The sequence below is a fragment of the Lathyrus oleraceus genome, chromosome 7 (genome assembly GCF_024323335.1).
Source record: "Lathyrus oleraceus cultivar Zhongwan6 chromosome 7, CAAS_Psat_ZW6_1.0, whole genome shotgun sequence".
Taxonomy (NCBI): Eukaryota; Viridiplantae; Streptophyta; class Magnoliopsida; order Fabales; family Fabaceae; genus Lathyrus; species Lathyrus oleraceus.
In genome coordinates this window covers 316941266-316965930 of record NC_066585.1, presented here as the reverse complement: position 1 = coordinate 316965930, position 24665 = coordinate 316941266, and positions in this window count along the sequence as shown.

Below are 24665 nucleotides of genomic sequence, written 5' to 3'. Positions count from 1 at the left end.
GTCGATGCAACTTGTGGCGTTCAGGCCAGTTTTCCGATGTTCAGATCAAAGAAGTTTCCGACGTTCATGACGATACAACTTGTGGCGTTCAGGCCAGTTTTCCGATTGTTCAGATCGAAGAAGTTTCCGACGTTTAGGTCGACGCAACTTGTGGCATTCAGGCCAGCCTCTCGGTGTTCATACCGATATTAATAATCTCATATCTCCTGATGTTCAGATCGAAGTCATTTCCAGTATTCAGACTGATGAGCGGCATTCAGGCCATGGTTATTTCTGTGTTACCATTTATTTTAGTATCCTGGTTAACATTCTTTTTCGGTATTCAGACTGATGAGCGGCATTCAGGCCATGGTTATTTCTGTGTTACCATTTATTTGGGTATCCAGGTTAACATTCTTTTTCGGTATTCAGACTGACTCTCACCGTACAGACGGATTCTTCTTTCAAGACCACCTCTTTGCTGATTCTGACAGGCATTGTTACTTCACTTCACTTCAGTGCAAATTTTCGGGCTTTTATTGTATTCAATCCCTTGATACCTCGAAAGCACGAAAGTCGCTGCTATCTTCTTTCCAGGTCTCCAATTGATTGAATAGGGGCAGTTGTAATACCCCAAAATTTACCCTTCATTTTTCCTGAAAAAAAAAACGAGAAAAAAAAAACGGAAAAAAAATGAAAAAAAAAACGAAAAACGAAAAAAAAAACGGAAAACGAAACAAATAAATAAATAAATAAAATTAAATAAATAAATAAATAAATCTTGGACTTTGACCTCTCTCATTTGAGCCCACAGGTCCACAAAAATCAGGTTATAAATTCAGAGTTTCAGTGAAACAAAAGGCCATTCTATTCCTATTACCCTGTCTGGGAAAAAGATAGTGAGAGAAGAACCTTGGGGAAAAAGATAGTGAGAGAAGAGCTAACAGAGTTCAGAGCAGCCTCCAAACCCTGAAGGGAACTCAACTGCACAGAATCACCTCTGCCTCACATAAACCCTAAAGATTGTTTTGTAAACCTCACGGGTGCAACTCAATTTCAATCAAGCTCTCCAATCAGGTTTGCCATTATTCCCATTACCTTTGAGCTTTGAATTTGAATACTCTGAATGTTTGAGGTATTATGGGTGAATTTGATACCCTTTTGATGCATGTCTTTTTTGTGAATTTTAATGGCATGATTCATGTGGTTACATTTTGATTTGGGGGCAACCCTTGATTACCCTATTTTTTTGTCTCTAACCTGTTTGTTGAGTTTTTGTGAGGGCTCACATGACTTTTGCAGGGATAACTTGCGTGGTTTTCCACTTTATTTGTGGGATACCCCCTAGAGGTTCATTCCGGTTACCTGTACTGACCCACTTTCTTTGATGATGTTAGCTTGGAGGGATCTCAGGGTTTATCTCTCCTTTAGTTGCTGTTACCTCGGATCTTCATCCGTGTGGTACCTTTTACATTTTTCCCGCATTTTACTGCTTTCCTAGTTGGGAGACCTCGATAGGAGGCAATGTTTTTGTGTTTACTTTTTACAGGTTCCTTCGTCAAGGACTGCCTTTTTGCATGAGCATCCCAAACCCTAACCCTTCATTGATTTTTCTTCTCCTAAACACACGTTTACTCCTTCTACTACAGGTGAGTAAGTCTCCAAAGGTCGAGCATCCGGTAGATTGCGTAGTAACGTCGTTCGTCCAAAACCCAATCCATAACCCCGTAGTTAGCCGAACTACGACTTGCTCTGATTCTCATTCCAGATGAGATACGTAGGCATAAGACGCGATGTCTTAGCGAGCACACATCCGCCCAACCCATAGGTCAGCCGAGCTACGAAGACTCTGATTCTCATATTCAGATGAGATACGTATGTAGTGGATGCGACATCCACGCGAGTCATTTTCATTTAACCCCTTTTTTAGTAAACAACACAAGATAAACACACACCCTTTAGACAAGAACTACAAAAGTGGATCCCGTAGAGTACTACGGATGCGTATGGGTGCTAATACCTTCCCTTCACATAACCGACTCCCGAACCCAAGATTTGGTTGCGAGACCTTGTCTTTTCCTTTCCTCTTTTCAGGTTTACTTCGAGTGTTTCCTTTCCCTCCTTTGGGATAAATAACACACGGTGGTGACTCTTCTGTCATTTTCTTTCGCCGATTGTTTTTTCGCACACTGTATTTTTCAGGTTGCGACAAGTTGGCCTACTTGATTTTCCAGATTCTTAATTGTTGCCTCGTTACTCTTCTAATTTGCCATGGAAGCTTGCATGAATTGTTGAAGAGTGTCCTTTAGCTTTGAATTTCCTCCTTGCGATTGTTGTCCTTGAGAGTTTGGGTGTTGATAAGGACTTTGTTGCTGAAAATTTTGATTGTTGAACCTTGATGGTTGATAACCTTGATTGTTTCTTGGATATGATTTGTTGAGAGGTTGTCTTTGATAGTCTTGATTTTGATTGTTCACATAACTCACTTCCTTTAGTGGAGGGCAAAAACCGGTTGGATGATCTCCTTGACATAATTCGCAACATGCTACTTGATGTCGAACTTGAGATCCTTGTGTTGATTCTAGGAGTTGGCTGCAACTTTGGTAAAACAAAGAGTGTTCACAAGATGTCTTGTGTGATGTCTTAACATGAGATATCCTATGTACCTGCTGGAGTTGAAGAACATATGCAAGCAGGATTGTTTTAGAATGCCACATGCAAAGACAAGGCTTCTGATATTGGTTGTACCTGCTGGAGCTTAATGGAAGACATGATCATGCAGGATTGTTTCAGATGACATATACAATGTCATGGTATCTGATATGACTGTATCTGCTATAAAAAGAAATATGGAGTATGCAGGATTTTTCCAGATGTCAGACCCGATGTCATGACATCCTGTACACAGAACATTCAGTATGAATGTCTGGTGTTTTGTGATTGCACAATTGGTGGCAATCATTGGTTGATTGAAGATATGGCTAGCTGGCGCATTCTATCAGGGATATCAACCAGATTTATTTATTTTCCAAGGAGATCTTTACAGCTGATATGAAAAGATTTGATTGGAAAATATATCTAGGGTTTTCAAGGTGTCCAGTACTTCTATAAAAAGGGACTTAGAAAACCTGATTGGATACACAACCAAGACTGAGCGAAATTTAGAGAGAGAGCTAGGGTTTGTGTCTGTAGGTCATTCAAGTCATCCATAGATGATTGAATTGAACTGATTTGTCTTCTTGATCAAAGCTTTGAAGCAAGATCAAGAGTGTGTCTTCTTGATTGAAACTGTGAAGTAAAATCAAGAGTTTGTAATTGAAAAGTATTTTCTTTTCACAAGGGATTGTTGTTTAAGATCACGGGGTTGTGATTGTAAGGGAAGTGAGTGGGTTCTCATATCTAAGAGTTCTTAGGTAGAAGTTGCACGGGTAGAGATTAGGTGAGAAAGACTGTAACTTGTTGAAGTGTACGGATAGTCTTTGAACTAATTCTATTATAGTGAATTTCCTTCCTGGCTTGGTAGCCCCCAGACGTAGGTGAGTTGCACCGAACTGGGTTAATAATTGCTTGTGTTGATTTCTTTACAATTCTGTTTAATTATCCATTGTGTATTAACAGATATTAGTGTCATGACATTACCTTCGACATCTTATATCTGATACCAGAATTTCAATTGGTATCAGAGCAGGCATCCTGCTCTGGCTCTGGGTGAGATCTAGGGAGAATACTTTCTGGTACAATGGAGAAGGATGAAGGATCTGTTCATAGGCCACCTATTTTGGATGGTTCTAACTATGACTATTGGAAACCAAGAATGGTAGCCTTTTTAAAATCCCTTGATAACAAGGCTTGGAAAGTTGTGCTAACAGGTTGGGTGCATCCTGTCATTACTAAAGAAGGAGTAGCCAGCATAGAGAAGAAGCCTGAAGAACAATGGTCCAAGGAAGAGGATGATTTGGCCCTTGGGAATTCTAAAGCTTTGAATGCCATCTTCAATGGAGTGGACAAGAATATTTTCAGGCTGATTAATAACTGTGAAATAGCCAAAGAGGCTTGGGACATTCTCAAGACCACTCATGAAGGCACATCTAGGGTAAAGATGTCTAGACTTCAGCTGCTCACCTCCAAGTTTGAAAACTTAAGAATGAAAGAAGATGAAAATATTCATGAATTTTACATGAGCATCCTTGAAATTGCCAATGCCTCTGGAGCTTTGGGCGAGAAGATGTCAGATGAAAAGCTGGTAAGAAAAATATTAAGATCACTTCCCAAGAGATTTGCTATGAAAGTCACAGCCATAGAAGAATCTCAAGACATCTCAAATATGAGAGTGGATGAGCTAATTGGGTCCCTCCAAACATTTGAGATGGGAATATGTGATGGAGCTGAAAAGAAGGCCAAGAGCATAGGATTTATGTCTAACACCGAAGAGGAAGATGAGGTAGGTGGTCAAGATATTGATGGAGACCTGGCAAATGAGATAGCAATGCTGGGAAGACAGTTCAACAGACTAATGGAAAGGGTAGATGTCAGAGCTAAGGGCAATGTCAAAAACATCACATCTGACATCAATAAATCCAACAGCTTTGGTAAGACCACAAAGTCTGAAGAAAAGCCCAAAGAAGTTCAGTGCTATGAGTGTAATGGATATGGTCATATTAAAACTGAATGTGGGACCTACCTCAAGAAACAAAAGAGAAGCCTTGTAGCCTTTTGGTTTGATGGAAGTGAAACTGAAGAAGCTACAAATCATGTGAATGCCTTGACAGGAAGATGGGGGTCTGAGGAAGAGTCTATTGATGATGAAAGGTCCTTTGAAGAGCTGGACACTACCTACAAAGAGTGGTGTCACATAAGGGCAGGAGTGTGCAGACAAGCTGAAAGACAGAAGCAAGTGATAGCTCAGCTGAAAAATGAGAAGAAAGAGTATATGGAAACCATCTCAAAATTGGAAACTGAGGCTGTATTCTTGAATTCCAAACTAGATGAGATGACTAAGTATGTAAAAATGCTTAACAATGGATTTGCCACCCTAGACAAGATTCTCCAGATTGGGAAAATAACTGGAAACAAATCTGGCATTGGATTCAAGGCTGAGTGTAGTTGCAAATCAAAATCCAAACCTAAGAGCAGCCATGGCAAAAGTAAACCTGAGATGTCACATCAGATGTCACAACAGCAGAAAGGGAACCATCAAAGATGGAAATGCCAATACTGTGCAAAATTTGGCCACCTGAAGCCCTTCTGTTATAAGCTATATGGCTATCCTGGTCCTCTTCAGTCTCAACACCAATCTAGGACCAAACATCACAAGACTGTCAGCAGAAAGCAATGGGCTCTTAAGACAAAGGTCACAAGTCTAATAGCCCACACTTCCCTCAGATTCTCAGCCAAAGAAGATTGGTATTTTGACAGTGGGTACTCCAGACATATGACTGGGAACAAAAACCTGTTGACTGAACTTCATCCTCATGCCATGAGTTATGTTACATTTGGTGATGGTGCAAAAGGTGAAATCAAGGGAATGGGTAGGCTGGATTGTCCTGAAGTCCCTGACCTTGATGATGTTCTACTTGTTAAGGGATTAACTGCTAATCTTATAAGCATCAGTCAACTATGTGATCAAGGTCTTAATGTAAACTTCACAAAAACTGAATGTCTGATTACTAACAAAGAAAATAAAGTAATCATGAAGGGAGTTAGGTCCAAAGACAACTGCTACATGTGGAGCTCTCAAGAAACTGGATACTCTTCAATGTGTACCTTAGCCAAAGAAGAAGAAGTGAAGATATGGCATCAAAGGTTGGGCCATCTGCACCTGAAAGGTATGAAGAGAATCATATCAGTAGAAGCAGTTAGAGGGATTCCCAACTTAAAAATTGATGAGGGTAAAATCTGTGGAGAATGTCAGATTGGAAAACAAACAAGGATGTCACACCAGAAGCTCAGACATGACACAACTACCAAAGTCCTAGAACTACTTCATATGGACTTAATGGGACCCATGCAGGTAGAAAGCCTTGGTGGTAAGAAATATGCATATGTGGTGGTGGATGATTTCTCCAAATACACCTGGATCAATTTTATAAGAGAAAAATCTGATGTGTTTGAAGTCTTTAAGGAGCTGTGTCTGAAACTTCAAAGGGAAAAAGAAAGCCCTGTTATCAGAATTAGAAGTGATCATGGAAAGGAGTTTGAAAACAGCAAATTTGCTTAATTTTGCTCTTCAGAAGGATTTCATCATGAGTTCTCATCTCCCATCACTCCCCAGCAAAATGGTGTGGTGGAAAGAAAAAATAGGACTCTGCAAGAATCAGCCAGAGCTATGATTCATGCTAAGAAGTTACCCTATCATTTTTGGGCTGAAGCCATGAACACAGCCTGCTATGTCCACAACAGAGTGACATTAAAGAAAGGGACTCCCACAACTCTCTATGAAGTCTGGAAAGGAAGAAAACCTACAGTAAAATACTTCCATGTATTTGGTAGCAAATGCTATATCTTAGCTGACTGTGAGCAAAGAAGGAAGATGGATCCCAAAAGTGATGAAGGAATATTTTTGGGCTACTCAACAAACAGCAGAGCCTACAGGGTCTTCAATTCCAGAACTAATGTGTTGATGGAATCCATTAATGTAGTGGTTGATGATCAACAGACTGATGTCACAGACGATGTCGAGACATCTCTGAATGATTCTCCAGCTGACTCCTCATATAAGAATAATGAAGAAGAACCACCACAAGTTGAACCTGAAGATAACAAAATCAACAAGGGACCCTCTATCAGAATTCAGAAGGATCATCCCAAAGACCTTATCATAGGAGACCCAGATAAAGGAGTCACTACTAGATCAAGAGAAGTAATCTCACATGGCTGCTTTGTGTCAAAGATTGAACCCAGAAATATCAAGGAAGCCTTGACTGATGAGTTCTAGATCAATGCCATGCAAGAAGAACTAGGTCAATTCAAAAGGAATGAAGTATGGGAATTGGTTCCTAGACCTGAAGAAGTAAATGTCATAGGTACAAAGTGGGTATACAAGAATAAATCTGATGAACAAGGGGTTGTTACTAAAAACAAAGCTAGATTGGTAGCCCAAGGATATACTCAAGTTGAAGGAGTTGACTTTGATGAAACTTTTGCTCCTGTAGCTCGCCTTGAGTCCATTAGATTACTGCTTGGAGTGGCATGTATTATGAAATTCAAACTGTTTCAGATGGATGTGAAAAGTGCCTTTCTAAATGGCTACCTAAATGAAGAAGTATATGTTGAACAACCTAAAGGCTTCACAGATCCAAACCTTCCTAAACATGTGTACAGATTGAAGAAAGCCCTCTATGGGTTAAAACAAGCTCCCAGAGCTTGGTATGAGAGGCTCACAGTGTTCCTCACTGACAATGGATACAGGAAAGGAGGTATTGACAAAACTCTATTTGTGAAGAATGAAGGAGGGAAGCTCATGGTGGCACAAATATATGTAGATGACATAGTATTTGGTGGAATGTCAGAACAGATGGTTGAACACTTTGTTAGACAAATGCAATCTGAGTTTGAAATGAGCCTTGTTGGAGAACTAACTTACTTTCTTGGGCTACAAGTCAAACAGATGGAAGACTCTATCTTTTTATCTCAAAGCAAGTATGCAAGAACATTATGAAGAAGTTTGGCATGGAGAATGCAAGCCATAAAAGAACTCATGCTCCTACACATGTAAAAATCTCCAAAGATGAAAATGGTGTCAGTGTAGATCAAAGTCTATACAGAAGCATGATAGGAAGTCTGCTATATCTCACAGCAAGCAGACCTGACATTGCATTTGCCGTTGGTGTGTGTGCTAGATATCAAGCTGAACCAAAAGTCAGTCACATAAACCAAGTGAAGAGAATACTGAAATATGTCAATGGAACCAGTGACTATGGGATGTTATATACTCATGGATCTGGATCTATGTTGACTGGATACTATGATGCAGACTGGGCTGGAAGTGCTGATGATAGGAAGAGCACATCAGGAGGATGCTTCTTCTTACGGAACAATCTGATTTCATGGTTCAGTAAGAAACAGAACTGTGTATCTCTATCCACTGCTGAAGCTGAGTACATAGCAGCGGGAAGCAGTTGTTTTCAACTGGTATGGATGAAACAAATATTGTCTGAATACAATGTCACACAAGAAGTCATGACAGTATACTGTGATAACCTGAGTGCTATAAATATTTCCAAGAATCCTATTCAGCACAGCAGGACAAAGCATATTGACATCAGGCATCACTTCATCAGAGAACTTGTGGAAGAGAAGATCATAGCACTAGAGCATGTTCCTACAGAAGGGCAATTAGCTGACATATTCACAAAAGCTTTGGATGCCAATCAATTTGAATGTTTAAGAGGAAAATTGGGGATTTGTGTGTATGAGAATTTATAGCAATCAAAGGGGTGTGTGGTTAGTTCTCACAAAAAGAGTATGAAGATTTGTGAGGAATGGTATGGTGAAAGAGGTAAGGAGTGTAAAGATGCTATGAGATTTGCTCACCTTTGGTCAATTTTGAGTAAAAAGGGGGAGAGCTTGATATGGAAGTTGGATGTGGTTGATCAGAAGGACAGCTATTATTGACATGGTGCACAGGTGTTGATGTTGAAGCAGATGTCAGTATGACATTCTGGCTGGTACAGGTACTGGAGTTCAGTAGTTGTTATGGTTATGCACAGTTTTAGGGGGAGAAGAAGTACCCTTGTGAATTGTGCATTTGTGTGCCTTACTAGTTGCATCCATAACTAGTAATTCTGTTGATTATTGCACAGATTTAGGGGGAGGAGAAGTACCCTTGTGCATGTGTGTATTACTAGTAGCCATAGCTAGTAATTGTTTTGCTTTTGCTGCTGATTAAACTACTGTTATGTGGTTTAACTGCTGATAGTTTACCTTGTGAACAAAAAGGACAGATATATGTTTTAGCCAAAATTTGCCAAAGAGGGAGTTTGTTGATTCTAAGAGTTGGCAGCAATTTTGGTAAAACAAAGAGTGTTCACAAGATGTCTCGTGTGATGTCTTAACATGAGATATCCTATGTACCTGCTGGAGTTGAAGAACATATGCAAGCAGGATTGTTTTAGAATGCCACATGCAAAGACAAGGCTTCTGATATTGGTTGTACCTGCTGGAGCTTAATGGAAGACATGATCATGCAGGATTGTTTCAGATGACATATACAATGTCATGGTATCTGATATGGCTGTACCTGCTATAAAAAGAAATATGGAGTATGCAGGATTTTTCCAGATGTCAGACCCGATGTCATGACATCCTGTACACAGAACATTCAGTATGAATGTCTGGTGTTTTGTGATTGCACAATTGGTGGCAATCATTGGTTGATTGAAGATATGGCTAGCTGGCGCATTCTATCAGGGATATCAACCAGATTTGTTTATTTTCCAAGGAGATCTTTACAGCTGATATGAAAAGATTTGATTGGAAAATATATCTAGGGTTTTCAAGGTGTCCAATACTTCTATAAAAAGGGACTTAGAAAACCTGATTGGATACACAACCAAGACTGAGCGAAATTTAGAGAGAGAGTTAGGGTTTGTGTCTGTAGCTCATTCAAGTCATCCATAGATGATTGAACTGGACTGATTTGTCTTCTTGATCAAAGCTTTGAAGCAAGATCAAGAGTGTGTCTTCTTGATTGAAACTGTGAAGTAAAATCAAGAGTTTGTAATTGAAAAGTATTTTCTTTTCACAAGGGATTGTTGTTTAAGATCACGGGGTTGTGATTGTAAGGGAAGTGAGTGGGTTCTCATATCTAAGAGTGCTTAGGTAGAAGTTGCACGGGTAGAGATTAGGTGAGAAAGACTGTAACTTGTTGAAGTGTACGGATAGTCTTTGAACTAATTCTATTATAGTGAATTTCCTTCCTGGCTTGGTAGCCCCCAGACGTAGGTGAGTTGCACCGATCTGGGTTAACAATTACTTATGTTGATTGCTTTACAATTCTGTTTAATTATCCATTGTGTATTAACAGATATTAGTGTCGTGACATTACCTTCGACATCTTATATCTGATACCAGAATTTCACCTTGAATTTCCTTCATTTGTTGTGGAAGCTTGGTCATTTGTTGAGTAAGCAACTCCACTTGTTGAGAGAGTAGCTTGTTTTGAGCAAGGATGGCATCATTGGTATTTAACTCAAGAACTCCCGGTTTACGTTGTGAAGGACTACGGTCATGTTGACTTTGACGATCATTGAGTGCCATCCGGTCAATAATGACTTTAGCTTCTTCCGCATTCTTTGACATAAGAGAGCCACCCGCGGTAGCATCCAAAAGTGTCTTGTGAGTTGATTGGAGCCCATTTAGAAAAATATGGATTTGAGTGAGCTCATCAAAACCATGACCCTTGCATTTTCTCAACATTGACTTGAATCTTTCCCAAGCCTCATTTAGAGACTCGTTGCTTCCTTGAGTGAATACCGCAATAGCCGTTTTGGCTTCCATGAATCGGGATTGAGGGAAATATCTTTCTAAGAACTTTTCTTCTAGAAAATTCCAATCCATCATCACTCTTGGTGCTTGATCAAGGTACCACTCTTTTGCCTTTCCCACTAAAGAGTGTGGGAACATCCTCTTGAATAATGCATTTTCACCCGTTTCATCAATTCCCGTAGAACCCGCAATCTCATAGAATTTGATGAGATGGGTATACGGATCTTCATGGTCCATCCCGGTGAATGGATTTGCATAGAGAAGTTGGAGGATTCTGGTCTTCATCTCCGTATTCCTTCCTCCACGAGCAAATTGAGCATTCCTTCTTGGACTATTAGCGGACATTTCGGTAGGAGTGTCATCCGTCATGTTTCCGTCATAAGCCTCTACAACCGCTTCTTCGATTTGAACAAGTGCGGAAGTAGATGCTTCTTCTCTCCGGTTCCTCTCTTCGGCAAGTTTCCTTCTTCTTATTATTTTGCTATTGAGCTTTCGAAGTGTTCTCTCAATTTCGGGATCGAATTGAAATTGCTCCTCGGTAGCTTTTCCTCGCATACACTAGAATCTACAAAACTAACAAACCAAGTGAAACACAAGATTGATAGTAAGTACAAAACTTAAAACAATGAATTATTGCAATGCTTGTAATATCGAACACCAATCCCCGGCAACAGCGTCAATTTGTTGAAAAGTATATTTTCGGCAAATATTTTAATATCGTATCCTCAGAGATTGGTTGTTATTACCGCCGTTCTATAATCCAAATTGTTATAAGTTTAGAAAGTAACCAAGGTGATTTGTTAGAAAAGTTATCTTTTGAGTAAAATGTCACTAAAATAGTAAAATGGTTTTAATCAAATGTAAAAGGCTTGGCAAGATTGGAGTTCACTATTCAAATTGCTTATGACTCCTTATGACAACTATATAGACTCCAGGTTATTGGTGATGTTCAAGTATCCTCTCAATATCATTTATGTCTAAATGATATTGTGATAATCACTATATTAATCTTTAGACGATTTCTCCACCTAACTATCAATATAGCAATCTTGAATGGTTGATACAAAAGAAGAGTAGTGAATAAATCTATTTCTACAACTTATTCACTACTTGAAAATATATTTTAGATCAAGACTTAAATAATCTCTTTCAACAACTACTCAAATCTAATATTCAACTTAGGGCAAAAATATCATTCAATACATCAACAATCTTTTGTCATATATAAAGATCAAATGAAATACATAAACAAATAGGAATAACTACTACCTCCAATCTTGACAAAATGGGGTTTAGCTCCTCATCATCCTTTTGGAAAGCAAAAGGCAATGGAGAATAAAACTCTGTTTTTTTTTACAAAAAATATCAAAAACTATGAATGAATGAATGAACAATTTCCATTCTGATTTCTAAAAAGGGTTGACCTTTCCTAAAATGCTCATTTTCATCTAAAGCTGAAAAGCCTCCTAAAACAGATACAGAAATGGCAAAACACTGCTGGCCTTGAAAACAACACACTTGGCCAAAACAGCTTGCTGGATTCGCAAGGTTCGCGGCGTGAAGGGTGATCGCGGCGCGAACTGAAGCCACTTCAGCTTCCTTGCCTTGCAAGCTTCATCCAAATATTCTTCAAATTGTTTATCTTCAAAAATAGGCCTCCAAATTGCATTCAACACTTCTTCCAAATTTTGATTATGCATTCTGAAGCTCTATTGTCCAAAAATTCTACAAAACTAACAAATATGTGAAATAACTATTCAAAACAACATAAATTAAACCTAATTGCATTTATACAAAATAGTGAGAATAAAAGTGTGTAATTTACATCAAAAATTGGTAAAAGGGACCAATAAAATTATATAAAAAGTAGTACTAATTGGTCCCTAACATTGACCACTTAAATTCCAAACTAGAAGATGTGACAAAAAGTATTGCATGTTGAATTTTGGAACTGAAACCCTTAATTAAATTATAGGATTGGGCAAGATGGCAAAAGACATGGAAAGAAATGGGTACAACTATGACTCATTAAACTCAAAAACCATGTTTGTTCGTCCTATCAAGAAAAATGAGTTCCCCATGTCAAACTACAAGTCTCATCGATTTGTCAGACATCATAACCAACACTGTAATTCTTATGCTAGAGCATCCTGGATTTATCACTATTGTGGTTGAAATAGTTATATACGTTTTTTTGCTACAAATGATATGGTAGACCTCTCTACCACAACAAATGTCATCCCTCCTAAATGCAACAAAAGATGTACACCCTAAACAAGTTTCAAAAATCAATGAGGAAACTCTAAGTCATATAGCCTTTACCTCATTAAGAATTTTGATGACTTCTTAGCAAGTGTACCGATAGTGTCGTAGTAATAAAAGATAAAATCCACAGGGACTCTGTTTGAACAACCCAACAATTGTGAAATATAAAGAAAAAACAGTAAATGGGGGTGGGGGCAAAAGAAAAACCTCTTAATTAAAAGATTGAACACAATTACGAGGGTAGAAACACAGTTAAGAGTTGACTTTGCATGCTCTATTTTTTAGTGAAAACACTTTGACCCCGAGAGATTTGGTGAGAGTGTGAAAAGCTACAGGTCAGAAGATACGTCAATGTGAAAGTGTAGCGGAAGTCGGAAGTTGGGAAAGAGTAAAACAGTGAATGAAAAGTGAACATGGAATCGCGAAAGATCACAGTACCATTGTGGATGGAGAATTTTGGGGTGACCGTCCTGATGTCTCGAGCATCACTTAAGGACAAGCAATGAGATAAGTTTCGGGTTGTGATCGATCTCCAATTCTACTTATTTTCTGACACTCATTCGACACAATTTCACGAAGTCGGTAACACATTATCCTACCTGTTTTGTTGTTCTGTTTAGTAAATTAGATGTTTGCATTATTATTTCAGTTTTTTGATTATCTTTGGTTTGCGTCATTAAACTCCATTTTATGTCTCCTTGTGGTAGTTTTACTGGTTTCAGGTGGAAGCAAGAGTACCGAAGGACTCGCCAAGGGAATCAGACGTTCTGGGCCCGTCGGAAGAGGAAATTTGACGATATAGTAGCCCTGACACGGCCACCCTTCTTTCCCAACACGACCCGTGTCAGGAGAAGAGGGGCCAGAGCCACAAACAGGGAGCTGACACGGCCCGTGTCAGCCACCCTGGAAGGGGCGTGTTAGCCCTTGCAGCCAAACAGCTAACACGACCGATCGTGTTGCCTGACACGACCAATGTTGGCTTGGACACCTCATTTTCCAGTTTTTGCTGTATTTTGGCACGACTGATCCCGGAGGGCATTTTGGACTTTTGCTACATCAAATATGTGATCAGGAACTATTTATGGGATTTTTGAATACGGAGAATGGGACTTTTTACATGATTAGAGATTTGGTACGGTTAAGATTGAAGCGATCAAGAGCGGCGAAGAACGAATGTCCTTCAAGAGCGGATGCGATTGAAGATCAACGGGATTCCCTTAATTTTGTAATGTTTTAATTTTATTTTGTATATTATTTGAATAATATGAGAGGATAAACCCCTCAAAGCCATGGGGTGTCCCTGAATTGATCGTGTAATGAATCTGAATTGATAATTTCCTTAATCTATGATGTTTGTTGTCAATTTCACTATGCAATGTTCGTAATGCTTTCTTTATCAGAAAAATTAGGATTGTCATATGGTTAACAATTAGCGGGATTGCAATTATTAAGGTTTTTGTACAGTGAAACCATAGTAGATGACACCTAGGGCTAGGGATACCCTATGGTTATCGATTTTATCTTGTTAACATGTATTGTTTGGTTTCATTATAATTGCCTAAGGACTTAGAGATTAGAATGAATGACCAAAGGTTTCCCTATGAGGTCTTAGGAGGAAACAATTTTAAGATCCTGTAATTGAACATTTTGAATTTTTTAAGGAGATATATATTCAAGGTCATTACAGGAGATATTCATACACCATCCTTGGCATATTTTTATAAAATGTGAAAAAGATTTATTCTGTTTTATTTTCTCTTTCCCTTATATAGTGATTTTTAACAAAACCCCAACTATTTGTTTTGTTCAATTGTGTCACAATTTAAACTTGTATTGTTGCACAGTTATCGAGATCGATCTCTTGGAAACATCCCTATTATTACTATATTGGCAAAATAGTACACTTGCTATTTTCTCGATCAAGTTTTTGGCGCCGTTGTCGGGGATTGCCAAATATAAAGTTTAAGTTATTTCAATTGAAATTTTGTTGCTCTGCAACTAAAATTTATTTTCCGTTATTTTACTAATTTATTTCGATTAATATCAACTAATTTGTGTGTTTGATATTTGTATGCGAGGTAAGGCATCCGCTGATTTTCCTTTTGACACAGAAACCGAAAGAACTTTGCGGGCAAGACTCAAACAAGCTCGATTGGCAAGACTAGAATCAGACGAAGAACAACCTTTCATTCATTCAGGTTCATACCAAAGCAACAAAAGATTATGTGTTGTAGGTAGAGGAATGGGTGGTGGTCGAAAGATCCTCATACCAAAGTAACAAAAGATTATGTGTTGTAGGTAGAGGAATAGGTGGTGGTCGAAAACCTGACGAAAGTCACATTCATTATTTCAACTGTCAGAAGTATGATCACTACTCAAGTGATTTTCCTGAAAAACAAAAGAATCAGGAAACTGATGTAAAGTTTGCAAAGCATGAAGAAGAAGCGATATTGTTGATGGTCACAATAAGAGATGAAGAAATATTACAGGACCAATGGTACTTGGACTCAGGATTCTCATCACACATGACTGATAGGAAATACTGATTTGTCAACATGAAACCCTCAAAGAAGAACATGGTAAAATTTACAAATGACAATACTCTAGTAGCTAAAGGTATTGGTGATGTTATGATTATGAGGAAAGATGGCAGTAATTTCCAATGTACTGTACATATCAGGCATGCAAAGTAATTTGCTCAGCATAGGCCAGTTGGTCGAAAAGAACTACAAAGTATCGATCAAAGACAAGATGATGAGAGTTCTCGACTCATGTGGAAGGTTAATCTTGAAGGCACATATGTCTCATAATAGAACCTTCAGGATTACACTTAATATGATGGATCACAAGTGCCTTGGAACTGCAACCAACATGGATGAATAGATATGGAACTATAGAGTTGGTCATCTCAACTTCAAAGACATCAGAGATCTGAAAAGAAGAAATATGGTTTCAGGGTTACTAGAAATCGACATTCCAAGTGAAGTGTGTGAAGAATGTGTGCATACGAAGCAACACAAGAACAACTTTAGCAAGGATGCAGGAAGCAAGTCGAAGGCAATTCTTGAAGTCATATACTTTGATGTGTGTGATCCTATCTAGGTGGATTCGATTGGAGGTAACATATACTTTGTCACATTCATAGATGATTTCAGTCGAAAATTATGGACTTAGCTGATCAAGAAGAAAATTAAAGTGATCGAAGTATTTGCGAAGTTTAAATCTATGGTCGAAAGAAAAATTGTTCGAAAGCTCAAGATTCTAAGGACTGATGGTGGTGGAGAGTAAGTGTCGAAAGAATTCGACAAGCTATGTGAGATAGAAGGGATTGTGCATGAGGTGGTGCCACCCTACACTCCATAGTAGAATGGGACGACAGAAAGGAAGAATAGAACCATCATGAACATGGTGAGAAGTATGTTAAAAGGCAAGCATCTACCCAAAGAATTATGGGGAGAAGTTGTGTCAACTGCAACATACAGACTGAGCAGATGCCCGAGGAAAAGTCTAGAAGGAATCACGCCAGAAGAATGTTGGTCTGGTGTCAAGCCTATCTTGATTCAGCTGAAGGTATTTGGATCTATAGCACATACGCATGTGCCTGACCAATTGAGAAGAAAGCTTGATGACAAGTCGAGTCAGATGATCATAATAGGATATCATTCAGCTGAAGGTTACAAGTTGTTCGACCTAGTGAACAAGCAAATAAGATCAGCAGGGACATGATCATAGATGAGCTTAAGGAATGTGATTGGACTGAAAATGTCAAGAAGGATTTAGTGAGAATCTTATATGAAGAACCAACAGTTGAAGTCAAAAGAGAAGTTCGACAAGAAGAAGTCAGTGGTCAAGCAAGCACAAGTAGACCTCAAAGAACAAGACATAAGTCTACAAGGTTGCAAGAATGTGTGATTACATCAAATGATATGGTTGACGATGAAGGTGAGCTGGTACACTATGCTTTCTATGCATATATCAAACCAGTCACTGCAGTTGAGGCATTGAAGGATTCAGAGTGGCTGAAAGAAATGAATACGGAACTAAGGCCCATCGAAGACAATAACACATGGTCACTTGTCAAATTTCCTTAAGACAAGAAGGCAACCAATGTGAAGTGGGTATACAAGGTGAAGTTTAATCCCAAAGGCGGGGTAACTCGACACAAGGAAAGACTTGTGGTGAAAGGATTTCTTAAGAAGGAAGGAATCGACTTCGATGAAGTTTTTGCGCCTGTCACTAGGATCGAAATAATAAGGTTAATTGTTGGTCTAGCAAACATGAACAATTAACACATAAGTCAGATGGATTTGAAATGTGCATTCCTGAATGGCCCCTTGGATATGTTGCACAACGGGTTAGATTTGTGAAGCATTGCGAAGAAAGCAAGGTATACATGCTTCATAAAGCTCTGTATGGACTTAAGCAAGCTCTAAGAGCTTGGAATAAAAAGATACACATTTTCCTAAGGGAAAAGGAATTTGTGAAGTGCACAAATGAACATGGAGAATACGTAAGAAGAAGCAATAGTGAATTGCTTATATTATGTCTCTATGTCGATGACCTTTTGATAACAGGAAGTTGCAAGATGGAGATAAAAGATTTCAAACATGGCCCAAGTGGGGAGTTTGAAATGTTATACTTGGTAGATCTCTCACATTTCTTGGTATTGAATTCTACAAAAGTAGTAAAGGCTTGATGATGCACCAAAGAAGATATGCACGAAAAATACTCAAGAGATTTGAGATACAAGATTGCAACCCAACATCGACTCCAGTCGATCCCAGAATGCAACTGCCGAAAGACAAAGATGAAGATGATGTTGATCCAACGCAATATAGAAGACTCATTAGATCACTTTGATACCTTTGCACATAAGGCCTGGTCTAGCATATAGTGTAGGTATGGTGAGTAGATTCATGTAGAAACCAAAAGTATCACACCTAGTAGTGACGAAGAGGATACTAAGATGTTTCAAAGGAAGTCTCGACTATGGAATTTTGTTTCCTACAACTGATGAAAAAAAGAAAGCAAGTTAGTGGGTTACACCGACTCAAGTTGTTGTAGTGATGTTGAGGATAGAAAATCCACAATTGAGTATGTATTTATGTTAGGTGGTGCACTAGTTACTCAGGTTCAAGAAAGGAACCAGTAGTGGTACTATCATCATGTGAAATAGAATACATAGATGTTTCTCTTTGTGCATGTCAAGCAAAATGGATGATGAATATGGTCCAAGAGATTACAAGGAAGAATCATGGAGTGATTACCATAAAGATCGACAACATATTTGCTATCAATCTGGCAAAGAATCTCATAGCTCAAGGATGAAGCAAGCACATCGAAATGAGGTTGCATTATCTTCGAGAGCAAGTGGTAGAAGCGAAGATGAAATTGGAATAATGCATAACTGAGAATCAGATTGCAGATATCATGCCGAAAGGAGTACATGTCGAAGTGTTCAAGAAGTAAAGGTCTATAATGAATATAAATAACTTAGACACAATATATTAGGTGGTGTGTTGAATTGTAATTCTTTGTGTCAAAGCAATATTTTCAACAGAGTCTGTTATCGTCGAAATGTTGTGAGTGTCAAAGTGTCGAGGAGTTAGCCTCGACATGGATTTGGTTTTAAACCTAAATTTATAGTGTTGGAAGAATTATGTATTTTTGGCTTTTACTTTTGGGCTTTGCTTAGGGAGAAAGCAAGCAAAATCTATAAATAGAGAGTAATCCCTATTATTGTAAAAAAGCATTAAGATTGAATATTTTCAACAACGCCAAATCCATTAAGATTGAATGCCTATATGTCCAAAATCAAACTAACGTAGTATCTCAAATAAAAAGCATTAAGATTGAATACTTTCAACAACACAAAATTATTCTAAGTTGTAATACAAAAAGGTGTTGAGTTCCTTGTAGATTTTCTCAAGAACATATTGTAAGCTTGAATGATTGAATACACAATATTATCCAATGAGTTTCAATTTCATGAGTATTTCTTAGTTGTCTGCATAAAAACGTTAGAAAACAACAAAGAACATTCATTCACCATTTTCTCTTCCCACTAAAATAACCTTCATCTTCACTCCTACTCACACATCCTTGTTCGTTGCCAAATTCAATATATTTTTCAATGTAGCAAATTTATCCACCACGAACCAAACCACCTATCATACTTTTCCCTGAATCCCCCTTCTAACCAAGGATTTAACCACTGTCTCCCAACTTTTTGAATAATCTCCCTGAGAACTAATTGACCCTCCGCCACTAACTTCCTCTCCAACTATATTAATATTTATCCACCAACTAGAATCTATGGTAGAACATCAACTAACATAATCTCCCTCCACCCATATTTACAAGATACAACCTTATACCACAAGTCTTCCATATCGGTCTTGCACCTCTAACACACCATTTTCCCAAAAGAGTCGAGTTAAACAAACAAATGTTGCAAATGCCTAACCTCTTATCACATTAGAATAAAATCTGATATCACTTAATCCAAATAATTTTGAGAATTTCCTGACTACTCCCATGAAAAGGATTTAAAAAGATAATCATTTTTAGAAATTATACCGGAAGGAACTCTGGAAAAAGAAAGGAAATAAACTGAAAGAGTGGACAAGGGAGATTTAAGAACAACAAGACGACTTCGCATAAACAAAGTACAAGTTCTCCAATCGGGAAGTCTTTTGTAAATCCTATCAATTAATGAATCCCAAAAGGAAAGTCTTTTAGGATTTTTAAAAATCGACAACCCTAAACATTTGATCGATCGTTTAATCCACTTATAAAATAACAGTCCAAATGCTTAGTCAAGACCGAGTTTTAGTCCACTTAAAAATCAACAACACTAAACCTTGTTTTTATATTAAATAAAAAAAATACAAAATATACTATTTTAAAATTGAAATATATAAATAAAAATTTCATAAGAGTCATATATATATATATATATATATATATATATATATATATATATATATATATATATATATATATATATATATATATATATAAAATTATGTAGCATATCAGTACCTATATTTAAAATTAAAGATATTTTTAATAAAATAATTAATTTGCTTAAAATAAGAAGACTTCAAAGGTGATCTCAACAAGGGATTCGAAATGTCAGATCTGGGTGACATTTCATATTTCCTTAGCATAGAATTTTACAAGAATGGTAGAGGTTTGATGATGCATCAAAGAAGATATGCATGAGAAATACTCAAGAGATTTGAGATGCAAGATTGTAACCCAACTTCGACTCCAGCTGAGCCCAGATTACAACTGTCGAAAGATACAAATGAAGATGATGTCGACCCAATCCAAAATAGAAGACTTATTGGGTCACTTCGATACCTTTGTCACACAAGGTTTGACTTAGCATACAATGCAGGTATGGTGAGTAGATTCATGCAGAAGCCAAAGGTATCACATCTAGCAGCGACGAAGACGATACTAAGGTATCTGAAAGGAACTCTTGACTATGACATTTTGTTTCCTGCAGTTGATGAAGGAAAAGAATGCAAATTATTAGGGTATACCGACTCAAGTTGGTGTAGTGATGTTGAGGATCGAAAATCCACATCTGGTTATGTGTTTATGCTAGGTGGTCTACCAATTGCTTATCGTTCGAGAAAAGAGCCAGTAGTGACATTATCATTGTGCGAAGTAGAATACATAGCTACGTAACACAAGTGATTGTGAATTGTCTGATGTCACCCTTGTAGAAGCCTACGAGATCTTGTATCTCAAATGCAACAAAGAATGCAAAATATAATGGGTAAAAAAAGATAGAATTAAAGTTTTGCTTCAAGAAAAGCTCTCCTCATGGAAACCATCTATGAATTAAAGAAAGAAGTTGACCACTTAAATTCTAAACTAGAAGATATGGTTAAAAAAAATTGCATGTTGAATTTTGAAACTGAAACCCTTAATTAAATTATAGGATTAGGCAAAATGGCAAAAGACATGGAAGGAAATGGGTACAACTATGACTCATTAAACTCAAAAACCATGTTTGTTTGTCCTATCAAGAAAATTGAGTTCATAATGTCAAACTACAAGTCTCATCGTTTTGTCAGAGATCATAACCAGCATTGTATTTCATATGCTAGAGCATCCTAGATTTGTCACTATTGTGGTTGAAATAGTTATATACGGTTTTATTGCTACAGATGATATGGTAGACCTCTCTACCACAATCAATGTCATCCCGCCTAGAATGCAACAAAAGATGTACACCCTCAACAAGTTTCAAAAACCAATGAGGAAACTCTAAGTCATATAACCTTTACCTCATTAAGAATTTTGATGACTTCTCGGCAAGTGTACTGATAGTGTCGCAGTAATAAAAGATTAAATTCACAGGGACTCTATTTGAACAACCCAATAATTGTGAAATATAAAGAAAAAAAAGTAAATTGGGGGGGGGGGGGGGTGTCAGGTTTTTAGACGGAAAAAAATTACGAGTTTGAAACAAAAGTAATTAAGATAGTTAGGTTGTGTATTAGAATCCCCTTATCCTCTCTTGTTGGTGTAGGATGACTTGTATGAATGATCTTATTCTTATAATCTCATGCTGAATTAAAATCGTTAAAGTCAATCCCTCACGAAATAACTCACTAACCACTACTCGGAGCTTCCTATCCCTAGTCTGCCGGCGTAAGCAGGGTTATGCGATGTACATAATGTTAATTTCCAATGCCACTACTTGGGGTCTCCTATTCCTATTGAACTAACGTAAGTAGAACAGTTTCCATAGGTCTAACACATAGGCTAAGGGTCAGTAATCCTTATGTGTCCAAAATCAGATTAATATAGTATCTCAAATAAAAAGCATTAAGATTAAGCAACAACTAAATACAATTATAATTCAAAGGATTCATACAAAGTCAATTCAACATATAATGCCTACAAGATTGAATAAGGTTTATAATCACATAACCTAACCTAGAAAAACTTAGCTACTCATTGTTAAAATTACAATACGAATTGAATAAATAAGAATATCATATGAATTCTCATGAAGGATTGGCCTCCAATTTATTCCAATCCTCTCAAAATCATCCTTTGATGCTGCAAAATCGTGCTCCCAGTGCCAAATTTTGTAACCCTTGTGAAACTGTAGAATTTCCCCTCTTAAGGTTTCAGAATGGACCAGAACGCCTAAGAAAAAGGCCTAGAAAAGTGAACATCGTGTGCGTGATACCTTGCATCACATGCGCGATGAAGATTTTAATGCCCGGTCGTGTGTGTGATGCTGCGCAATGACGAATATGATTATTTTCGAAGCTTCACTCTATTTTTCTCCTTTTTAACTCAAAATTTCACTAAGTCCACAATTTGCACACTTAGCTATTTTTCCTTCATTCTTTGGTCATTCATTCTCATATTTGCTCGATTTTCACTAGTTTTTCTCTGATTCTTCAGCTAAATACATGAAATGACGGGCTGTCATCACAATACCAAAATTGAATTGTTACTTATCCTTAAGTAAGTCGCATGTAACTGCATATTTTAACAGACAACAAGTCGCATAATAACAGTCAAACACCACCAAATTAAAATTTTCTTTTACCTGACTATGTTCTAGCTTCCAACTTCTATCCGATGGATTCGAAAAATGTCATTAACATTGACAAGTACTAAACATGTCTCTCAATTCACTATAACTCCCTCAATGGATAAGGTGATCACTCAATCAACATGAAAAATCAATTAAAACTTAGCTTGATCATGTTCTAATAAATTTCCTCAAAGAAATCACAACATACACATTAGAGGACTTCCCAGGTTGTAACTTGGCTTATGTTAGGGTATGATATATTTAGGAAAGTAGGGTTAAACCTTTGAAGTTAGGTTCATAGTTCTCCTTCATTCACCATACCTTTTTGTTAGTACTAGAGATTTATGATCCTTCTAACAATTTCATTCTTTTTCTTTTGTCATTGATTCATTTTTTTATGAAGAAGCATCTTTTTCAAAACAAAATTTGAAATTATGGATCATATCCTCTAGTACCCCAACCCCAAACTTAAAACGTTTCTCACTTCCGAGAGCAACCTCAAACTTAATTTTTTTCATGTACTTACGAACAAAATTTCTACCTAACTCCAAAGAGATGGTGGAAAGAAAATATCTTTCAAGTAAATGGCTAAGAATTTAAGGTCACGTCATCAAAAGAAAGGCTTAGGCTCAAAGTGTTTAGCAAAAGGATATTCCTATTACTACAAGATGGTTTACAAAGGCTCAAAGTTATTAACAAAATATTGTATCAGTGTATGTTGATAAAACTTGATAACTTAATCAGAAATAAATCAAACCAGATAAAAGAATAATGCATGGATACACTGAAAAAGAAAGAAAAGTGCACAATGGAAATATTTGGCTCAAACCTTACTAGATGAGGTATCTGTAGGTTGAGTACAAGTTCATTGATTCTTTTCTCGAACTTGTCCTTCAAGTTGTTAGTTTCTAATTTGATGATCAAGTCTCTTTTGGATCATCTGCAAAATGCTAATTAGAACTTATAAATCTGGAAAAAAAACATAAACAACTACAAACTTGTTCATTAAATATAAATAAGATCTTCCTGGAAACTTATGCTAGAGTAGCTACTTCCTCTTGATATGGTTCTTGAATGGAAATAAAATAAATTCTGCAAAACAAAAACAGATTAAAAATTGATGGGTTGCCTCCCATCCAACGCTTCTTTTACGTCAATAACTTGACGCTTAATGCTCAAAACACAACAGGCGCAAGGGATACCCTCACACCGATGAAAACTCCTTTTATCATCCTCTTGTGACCTTCATTAACTTTCTATTTCAATTGATAGAATGCCTTAATATCCTCCAAAAACAATGTCCATTGGTATTCATGAAACACCATCTTCTCCTTATTAAACTTAAAAATTAACTCACCGGCCTCCACACCTTTTTTAGCCTTCTCAGTTTCCAAAATGGGCGCCCGAGAATCACCGACCCTTTTGAATCATTTTTTATGCCGATCACCATAAAATCTGCAGGGAAGGTCAACCCATCGACATGAATTAGAACATCTTGTCCAACACCGATTTTAGTTTTATGTTGGTCACCGGTCTCCACACCTATTTTAGTGTCATGTTGCTCGATACAATATCGTCTATCTCTAATTCCTTGAATTTGCTCAGTGGCATAACATTGATGCTCGATCCTAAGTAACATAAAGCATGTGGGATTTTCATCCCCCTAATGGTGCAAGAAATGTTTAACTCTCCTGGATCATTCATCTTTGGTGGAACTTCCGACGGTTCTCCCACCTCTTCTTTTTCAGCCATGTTGATCTAATCTTGAGTCAAACTCTACTTTCCTCCTTTAAGTAGTGTCTGCATAAACTTAGCAAACTTGGGAATTAATTCTAAAATTTCATGAAAAGAAAGACTTACATGAATTTTTTTTAACATATCTTTAAATTTCTCAAACATTCCTACCTCATCCTCTTGTACCAGTTTCTTCTTAATGATGGGATATGGAAGTTTTATATAATCTAGTAAAGGTGGATTTGGTTCATTCAGAATTTGATCCTTTATCCTCTTCCAAGGAGAATTTTTATCAATGAAGTAATCAAGGGTGACTCATCTTTCTTCTTCGTCACCTTGATTTCCATTCTCCTCCTTTTCACTTTCACCTTTCTTTCCCTCAATTTCGTCCTCTTGAACTTTTTCTATTTCCTCCTTTCCACTAACCAACCTAAAATCCACTTCCACAACTTTTCAAGTTTCATTCTTGGGATTATCAATGGTGTTCCTAGTGAATCCTCCACTTGAGCTAGGCAAAGTTGCTATTTGTCTAGATAATTGACCAATCTGAGTCTCCAAATTCTTGATTGGCGCATCATGGTTTCTAGCCAAAATTTTATAGTTCCTATTTACCTGCTCCAAACTA